The sequence below is a fragment of the Pteropus alecto genome, unplaced genomic scaffold, assembly GCF_000325575.1.
Source record: "Pteropus alecto unplaced genomic scaffold, ASM32557v1 scaffold114, whole genome shotgun sequence".
Classification (NCBI taxonomy): domain Eukaryota; kingdom Metazoa; phylum Chordata; class Mammalia; order Chiroptera; family Pteropodidae; genus Pteropus; species Pteropus alecto.
The window spans coordinates 3,753,671-3,763,145 of record NW_006435793.1 but is presented as its reverse complement, the minus strand read 5'-3'; the positions used below and the strand labels follow the sequence as shown (position 1 = coordinate 3,763,145).

Sequence of the window (9,475 nt, the reverse complement as noted above, 5' to 3'; positions counted from 1 at the left end):
CTGCGGCGGCGGCTTCGGCCGTGCGGGGAAACCGAAAGTGGGCGGCGGCCGCGGCTGTGGCTCAGGCGGAGACGGCAGCGGGAGCTGGGCCCAGAGACGCGGGGACTGGCCGTGGGCCCCCGGAACGAGGTGAGCGCAGGTCCTGCCGCTGCCAACGCGACAGGTGCCGGGCGAAATCCGACAGGGTTTCGGGCGGGAGCGACGCACCTGTGTCTCCAGCGGAACAGTGGCCCGGGAAGCGCTCGAACGGGCCCGGGGCCTCCCTCCTGCAGCCGCAGGGGATGCCGCAGTCCCGACCCCCGGAAACCGGGCAGGGCGCCGGGGAGTTGGAGTTCCAGAGCGTTGTGTTTTAAATCTCTGATGGGATCCCACTCGGGGCTGGGCTGGACGTTCACCCCGGAGTTGGACAGACAGTCTTGCTGCCTGGGAAACTCAGTGCAGCGGGGGAAATGCAGCAATGGGGGTGTGGACAAGGGGCGGGAGATGCTGACCAGGAAGTGGTTCCCGGTACCGGCGGACTGGCCACAGTCGCCTGCCCGGAGCCCCAGGCTGTTTGAACTCTCATATTTTACTCCAGGAGCTTTATGTACCATAAACGCACCCGCTTCTCTCCGTGGACCAGCCCATGCAGGCCGCTCAAGTAACGCGGGACACAAAACCATCTATTCCTTTCAAACTGCGAGCACCGGGTGGGAACAGAGCTGCAAGCTCTGAAAGAAACATTGAATCCATGAATGAGTTGTCTCTTAACTTTCACCAGGGATCTAACAGGGTCAAGTTCTAAGCCTCAACTTAATGGGAGGGGCCTTGGAGCCCGCTCAGCTTTTCTGCTCTGATCCTCTTGAGAGGTATATTTCCATTAACAACCAAGGGTATCACTCTCAAATAATTTCAAAGAGCAGGAGAAGGAAATGCCTATATTAGAAGAAAGCTCTGGTCCAAAAAGATTCCGTAACTGCCCTACAAAACAAAACAAAACAAAACCACTTATCTAGTCACTTACCCCAGCATTCCCATGGTGCAGGTGGATAAATTGCAGAAAAGTGTACTGCCTGGTGATATGCACCAACTTAATGACAGAAAGTGAAACTTAGCCCCAAGTCCCCAACGTATCTTAGGCTGTCTTCATGTGTAAATGTTGCATAAGGCAAATTGTATGGGCTTTGCAGACCTGAGTTGGAATCTGGGCTTCTCCTTTTACTGTGATCTTGAACAGATTACATACTTTCTTTGAGCCTGGTTTTCTATGTATCAAATGGAAATATTTAACTTAATCTGCAAGGCGTTTGTGAGATAACTACAGTAAATCCTTTGGCTTATAATACTAGTCAGAAAATGTTAACTCTCTTCCTTCCACCAAACTTCCCATAATTAACATAATTGGATTTCAGTTTCTTAGAGGCTCCTTCCTGCCTTAAGTTCTCTGTGCAATATAAAGTGGCACATGGTGGAGATTTTTGCAATTCCATTCAACTGACATTCATTGAGCATCAGTTACATGCAAAATACTGTGCTGGGTACAGGAAATTGTTCCTGGGACCAACTAGATTAGAACCCAGATCTCCTGTGGCCAGGCCAGAGCTCTTTGGTGGCACATAACCTCCCTCTTTGCTAGTTAAACACAGTGAGACTGTGAGGCAGCAGTCGGCGACTTCAGATTACAGTCCCTGTAGATTAGAAATGAAATGTAATCCCTGCTAATGCCCTTTTTAAGTGTGCTGGTTGAACATAGCTGAATGAACTATTGTATTTTGTACCAAAAGATGTAAACTCCTTGAAGGACCTCTTTTTTAAGTTTTCCGTGCAACATAATCTCATCGGAGACTTAATATAAATGTAAAGGAAAAACACTTTATCATCCAACTCTAAGTGCCTACTCTATGTTTGATCAAGTGCCATTTTCAAGAACTGAGATTTGACCTAGTGTGAGTCCTTTGCCTCTGGGCGCTTTCAGGGTCAGCAGATAAATACAGGGACTGAAACGTCTTGGTGCTTGGAGTGAAATCTAATTTCATATTTGTGTGAATTCGTTTTTCCTTCTTTATGGAAAATGTACTTTCTCAGCCCTCTACTCCCACATTTGTGCTTTTAAAAGCTTCATTCTTTTCATTATTTCCCCTATTAGGCCAATTAAAAAAATTTTTAAAAATCTTTCAAACAAGCTATTTAAAAGTAATTTATTTTGTCATTTTTAGCTGAAGATCTGTATATTTGCCAATTAGAGCTTCTGATCAGCACAAGATACCCAGTGTAACTCCAAAACGAATTAAATATTTTAATCATGCAGCTTTGTCAGGAGGAAGCATACCCATGGTTCCCATTAGACCTTTGGACCCCATTTCAAAACTCAAAGGACTCCAAGGAAAGTTGAGAAACATGGATCTTGTTCACCTTCCTCATCTTCTATATGAAAAGAGACCTGAAGTGACTTGCTCACAGGGTCACAGCTAATTAGTAGTGGAACTAGGATTAAGATCCACACTTCTAAGCTACTTTGTCACCTCTAGTATATAGATTTATGGAAAGCCCTGCTTTCATATTCATAGTATGTAGTTAGTAAAGTGTGCATAATTTGGAGTTTGAAATTATAACAGTAAAAAGAAAACTGCTTCCTGAAGGTACCCTCAAAAAGTATATCACCATCTGAAGGTATTAATTGCTCTTTCTTTTTAAAAAGAGTTGGTCAAGGAGTAATTTGGGAGGTGGTAACAAGTAGATAATTGGAGAGAAAAGATAACATATTAAACTGTTGCAAGATGAGAAATCATGTGGATGGGTCTTAGATAAAAGCCTTCCTTCTCTTAGGCTCGGTGTATTGATTTGTAAAAATGAGGGGCTTGAGATAGACTAGGTGATGTCTAAAATCTTTTCAGCACCTACGTTCTGGACTTTAGGGGCTCGGCTTGTTGCTAAAATCATATCTTCAAAGACAAGGGCAGCAAGTGAACAGAGTATATGCCCTGAGGAGATAATGAAAGTTGAGTAGCTGACTAAAGAAGGTAAGAGAGATTACTTGTTGATTTCAATTTACCCTAATAATTCTTCAGATTTATTTTGGGGGTTTAGTGGCAGTCTGCAACTCAAATTATACAACTCAACATAAATACAATGAGGAAGATGAGTCAAATAGTACAGTTGGAAATAGTTAAGAAAAGAGAAACTTAAGAGACAAGAAAGCATAGGTGAGAGCCAGACCAGCTTGGCTAAATGTCTTTGGGCACCAGTAGAGAGGAAGCTCAAGCAATGGGAGGCAGATAAAATGTTGAGCCAGGGAGAATCAATCAGTGGTAGAGGTATGTATCTAAATGACACCAAAACCAGTTTCTTCAGAATAAAATTTTCTTGGGACCATTTTCAGGTATATTAAAGGTAAAAGCTGTGAATTTCCAAAATACAGTTTTGCATGTGAGAATTTTTTAGGCTGTTGAAAGTGTTCAAACCTTGCTTTCCTAAAGGTTGTCATTACTTCCCCCTACTCCTTGCCCCACTTCTTGTACATTACTAGCACTTTGGGAGTACTCTTGATAAATCGTGCAGCAAAGAGAAAAGGGACAGAATGAAAGGATAAAAGGTGTCACTTGCCACCACTGAATTTTTGCAACAGTTGGCAATTCTTCTGGATCTGGTTGCCACACCCTTCAATCAGAATGTGGCAGATTCCTGTTTCATGCTACTTTAAGGGCTGGTTGCTAAGTATACCCCAGGGTTGCTGTCAATAAATCCAAATTTACTCTCAGAAGCCTGTTCTATACATTTGGAGCAGCTGTCTGAAAGGAAGCTCTAAGTTTGGGATCCAGAAGACCTGGGTCTTTGTGGTTATGGCCATAAAAATATGTGAGACCTGGAATATCTACTCTGGGCCTCAGTTTTCTCAGTTTTAAATGAAGAGTTTTGAGATGGTAAGAAAGTGCCCACTATCATTCCGTACGTCTCTCAGCTTCCCATGTTGAGGTTGGGCCCACGGTCCTGTGCTGCTTTCCTAAGCCAGGCAGAGTCAGGGGACATTGTGGGATTACAGTCTGGCAAGGAATTTCTGCTGCGAGACCTTTTGCCAAAACAGTAAGTGACATTTTGCCTACTGTTTAGTTGAGAGATCTGGGTGGCTTTCTTACCGAGCTTGCCAGATCAGAAGTATGTTAATGAGTTAAGTAAGAAAATCTGGGAAAATTCTGATATTTCAAATTTAATGCTATACTAAAAATTTCTCCAATACATCAATGCTTATATCATTGTAAGCTTAGCCATTTAATTCACATATTCAAAAGTGGTTTCCCGTCTACACCATGCTTCTAGGAAAATGTTTTTTATTAACTTTGTGGTAAGCCCACATAACACTACTTTCCATTCAGAAAGAGAGGCAAAGAAAAAAGGAAGAAAAGTAGTGAGAGGAAGTTCAAGTCAAGTGCAATGCATTGTGATCTGTTGCAGCCAATTTCTTCCTCCTTACCTATAGTCTTTGCTAGCTGACCTTGGTCAGTTTTTGAAATAAAAAAATACTCTGATTAAATAATTCTCCAGACCCACCTCCACTGTACTCTGCTGTTTAGAATTCTTATTCAGCTCAAACAGCACCCTTAAGCCCCTTTCTTGTCTAGGGAAACCCTTAAGAATTTTAACCTGAGAACCTGTGGTCTGAAACAGAGCTGGCAACCTCACTTCTGCCAGCCTAGCCTAACCTGTGGTCCACCAGCACTTGCATAACGTTCTCAGAATAAAAGTAATTTGGATTCTCTTAAATTCTAAATTGTATTTATCACACTTTTAGATAATAGAAGTAAGGGGGAAAGAGATTTGAAAGATCAAAATGGCAACTTTAAAAGTTTGGGATGCCACTTTAGAGAAACTTCCAAACTTAATTTTTTTGGAGGAGATGCCTGAAAGTTTACCATTGAGAAACCGAGTGTTGAAATTCCCATGATAAGCTTCCTTTTTGTTTCTAATGGATGGATGACATCCAAGTTGGTAAACTTGGCTTTTATACTTAGAGGAAAGTATTCTTATATATACTGTACTTTTTATAAAAGTTCTTGAGTGTAATTGCCATCTTCAGGAAATCTCAAAATATGCCATGATAATCAAGGAATTAACAAAAATTAGAGTATTTTTGAAGCAATATAGTAGATGAGAAAATAATGATTTTTTTTAAAGCTTTAGTTATACCTTTCTTTTTGTTTAATGCCTAAGGTGATAAAGCTAATATAGAAATTGTAAACCAGACTGGAAGAAATCGACAGGCATCAGAACAAGACGTACATATGAACAAGTTTTACTGAGCTCAGCTGTTTCTCACCAACTTTGAGATCCTCAGTCTTACGATTTAAGGGACTGCCCATCTCTCCAAAACAGTTGTTTGCAAAGGACTTACAGTATTCCATGAAAATAGCATATTTTTAAAAAGGCAGCTGGTGGGAGGATGTGGAGGGGTACTTAATTCAGATTGCAGCCCTATCGTCAAGCACTGCTTCCCAGTCTTCTCAAGTATAAGGTCCTTTTTGTTGTTAGCTTTTTAAAAGCTTTGTGAAACCTCACACGCTAGTAGTCGTACTCATAGTGTCCACTGCTTGATAAAATATATAACTATCAAAAGCTGTTATGAATTCTATATCAATTTGTGTTTGTGAATCCCAACAGTATCTGCACACTGAAAAACAAGAATGTATATAAGTATGAGACACAAGTTTTCAAGCAGTGCTCACTGCTCACCATGATATGTGAGCTCCTTGTGGTGACACTGTGGCCCTCATCTGGACCTGCTCCTGAGAATACTGGCTCAGAGTGGAAAGGCCCAGAAATAATCATCCTGACGTTTCTCAACCACAGCTTGGTGACACAGTTGGCTGTCTCAGTCAGTTTATAACCATCATTAAACTTTGCAAATAATTTTTAAATAAATTAAAGATTATTTCTTTAATAGCTAACATGCATATATTTTAGTGAGTAGGAGAAAAAAGGAGTGGTATAAGGTAGATGGAGAATTTCTCATTCATTCAATGTTTTTTGAGCTCTTGTGGGCTAGGTGCTAGAGATTCATCAGTGAAAAAAAAACCCTTATAAATCCGTGCTTTCACAGAGCTAATATCCAAGTTGGCGAGACAGACCTTAAATAAAGAAGAGTATTTGGTAATGGCTCTGAGTGCTAAGGAGTAAACTAAGGCTGGAAAGGGGTGTAGGGAGTACTGGGCAGCTGGAATAGCAGTTCTGATTTTGAATAGGGTGGCCAGGGAAGGCCTTACTGAGAAGGTGACATTTGAACAAATACCTGAAGAAGGAGAAGCACTGAACAAGGACTTCTCATGTAAAAGGAATGACAAGTAAAAAAGCCCTGATGTAAGGGTGTCTCTGGAATGTTCCAGGGAACACAAGGAGGCCGGCCTGGGTGGAGTGGAGTGAGTGAAAGAAAAGGGAAGGAGAAATTGAGGCCAGAGAAGTGGGGTGCAAATTGTGTAGGGCCCTTTTGGCCCCTATGAAAACTTTGGCCTTTTGTCTGAGTTAGTCAGGAAGCCCTTAGAAGGTTTTAGGCAGAGGAATGATGTGATAGGGTTTGTGATATGAAAGGATCACCCTAGCTGTGATGTGGAGAATAAATTCTTGGAGGTGAAGTGGAAGCAGCAAGACCAGCTAGGAGGCAGTTGCCCCAGTCTAGGCAAGAGATGTTGTTAGCGTGGACTTCAGTGATCACCATGGAGGTGACGAGCAGTGGGGAAATTGCGGATGTTGGCCTGCCTGTCCATCTTCCTGTGTCACTCAGTTGTGGTGCCGGTGGTGATGGTGGTGGCGATGGTGGTGATACCGAACCACTGATACCGAACACCTTCATCTTACAGACATGGAGACCAAGGCCCAGGAGAAGGGAAAATAAATGCACTTTACATAGTGGCATTGGACTTAGGGATACGAGCAAGAGGAGGCACAGGCACAACCTTCTGCACTCTCCCTTCTATCCCCCAGATCAAGTCGAAATCAATATATCAACAACTAGTTGTCAGCAACTTTAGTATTGAAAGAAATATTAAACTTCTTCAGGTTTTAACTATGGACTTTAACTATGATAATATGTACGTCAAAGAGAGAAACTAGGAGTTACGTTTGTGATACGAGCCTGTCTCAGATCAGACTGCAAAGTGTAATTTAAAGAAAAGCCATCTAGCAAATGCCAATAAATGAAGATAGGCAAACATGTGGTTAGATAGAGTGGGAAAAGTGGAAAATAAGCATGAGCACTTCTTTGCCACACAGATTAGCAGTGTTTTATTATTATTATTATTATTAATTATCAGTTGCTCACTGTAAATACATACCTTGTATCTACATGAAACATATCTGAGAATCTAAGGGCAGAAGGCTAGGAAAAGTAGGGTATACGCCATAAGAAATTTGCTATATCTTAGCAGAGTCTAGGTCCCAAAAGAAGGAGATACATTTAAAGAGGGTGAGAGTCACTTCTCAGTTTGACATATAAGACCTTCTATAATCTGACTCCAGTCTTTATTCCTAGTCTAATTTGTGCTCTTGTCCCTCATCTGCCCTGAGTTCTAATAAAATCTGCTCCCACTGGGTTCCCTCTGGGTTCCTGCCTCCGAGTCTTTTCTCCATGCTGTTTTCTTTATCTTCTCTGTTTCTCCTACTTGGAAACTTGGGCTCTCATCTGTATCTCATGGAGAGTTATTGATTTGTCTCTTAAAATGCTTGTCCCTTTCTACCCCATGTATCAGTTATTTGTGTTTATATCTCAATCCCCCATGCCTCCTACCTAATAAAAGCTCAATGAAAATATAGTAATTCTCATGGGATACCAAGCAATCTTAGTAACTTCATTTCATAATTGTATCCTTTTAAAAAGTCAGAGTTTTGAGTTATGTGCAATAACAATAAAATATGTTAAATACAACAAAAACAATAAAGAGGGTGGAATTAAGTAAGTCAACACTGGGCACAGCTTTCCAGCTTTCACTGTATTCTGTGGCATTTAGATAGGTTTTATGTGTGGGTGTTTGGGCCTCTCCCCGACCCCCCAAATTAAGTGTTCTCTTTGGGAGATCCCTGCTGGCAGCTGTTTCAGAGGAGAAATAAGGAAGAAAGAGGGGGATATTGCAGAGAAAGTCTTCAGAGTGCCCGTCTCCAGCTCGGAATCCATGCCATCCCCATGGCAGAGTCCACTGTTGACTTTATACGGCTATTTTTTCTTTTCACTCTGTTTACTGTCTTTCTTGACCGTCATGTCTCCTGTTGTCATTTCTTCAGGGTTTTATATTTTGTTTTCATTTTTGTTTCTTTCAGTACCAGTTGGCAGGGTGATTAATGATAGAATGTGGGCTTTGACATCAAACAGACCAGGACTAAAATTCTGGCTTCCATACATCCTGTGATATTTTGGTTATTTAACCTCTCTTAGCCTTGGTTTTCTCATCTAGAGAATAAGAACACTTTCCTTCCAGAATTATTACAGATATTAAATTTTTAGAAATAAAATTCTCAGAATTTACACAAGAGAATTAAAAACATACGTCTACCCCCAAATTGGAAGCAACCCAAATGTCTGTCAACATTTGAATGTAAAAACAAATTGTAATGTATCCATACAGTGGAATACTATTCAACAATAGAAAGGAATGAACTGCTGATAAATGTAGCATGGATGAAACTCAAAAAACTAGACAAAACTAGTCTGTAGTGCCAGAAAGCAGATTGGAGCCAAACAGTGTGTACATGAGCGGAGAAAGTTGGCTGCAAAGGGATACAGCATGAACAAACTTTTTTTTAATGTTTATGGAGATATACTTTACATATAGTAAAAGTCTTATTTTTTTGATTTACAGTTATATGATAAACTTACATAGTTGTGTAGCAATTACCACAATCAAATATGGAATATTTCCATCACCCCCAAAATTGCCTTGTGTTCTCTTTGTAGTCGATCCCCTCCCCCACATCCCCAGTCAAAGGCAACCACTGATAAAATTTCTGTGCCTGTAGTTTTGCCTTTTCCTAAGTGTTACGTAAATGGATTCATACAGCATATAACCTTTTGTCTGGCTTCTTACACTTAGCATAATATGAGAGTTTTTCATATTTTTTATATTTTTTATATATCGATAGTTTGTTCCTTTTTTATTGCTGAGTAATGTTCCACCGAATGGCTATTCCAGATTTGTTTATCTGTTCACCTGTTGAAAGACATTTGGATTGTTTCCAGTTTGGGGGAAATTATGAATAAAGCTGCTATAAACATTCAATACAGGTGTTTGTGCGGACATATTGTTATAATTTCTCCTGAGTACTTACCTAGGAGTGGATGATGTATACTTTACTTCATAAGAAACTGCCAAACTATTTTTCAAAGTACCACTTACATTTCCACCAAAAGTGAGAGTTCCAGTTGTTCTGCATTCTCTCAGGACTTTATATTGTCATTTTTAAAAAATTTAAGCTGTTCTAATAGATGTATATGATACCTCTTTGTGGATTTAATTTGTCT

The 9,475-nt window shown here is 40.6% G+C and overlaps 1 protein-coding gene across 2 annotated transcripts in view; it reads left to right on the top strand.

The window, feature by feature from the left end:
* The first annotated feature begins 6 nt into the window (after positions 1–6).
* Positions 7–9,475, top strand: part of TDRD7 (tudor domain containing 7) — a 61,214-nt gene continuing 51,745 nt past the window's right edge. For both annotated transcript variants that reach the window (XM_015589062.2, XM_006911555.1), the window contains exon 1: positions 7–129. The gene's annotated coding sequence lies outside the window, so the exon portion shown is untranslated. The remainder of the gene's footprint in view (positions 130–9,475) is intronic.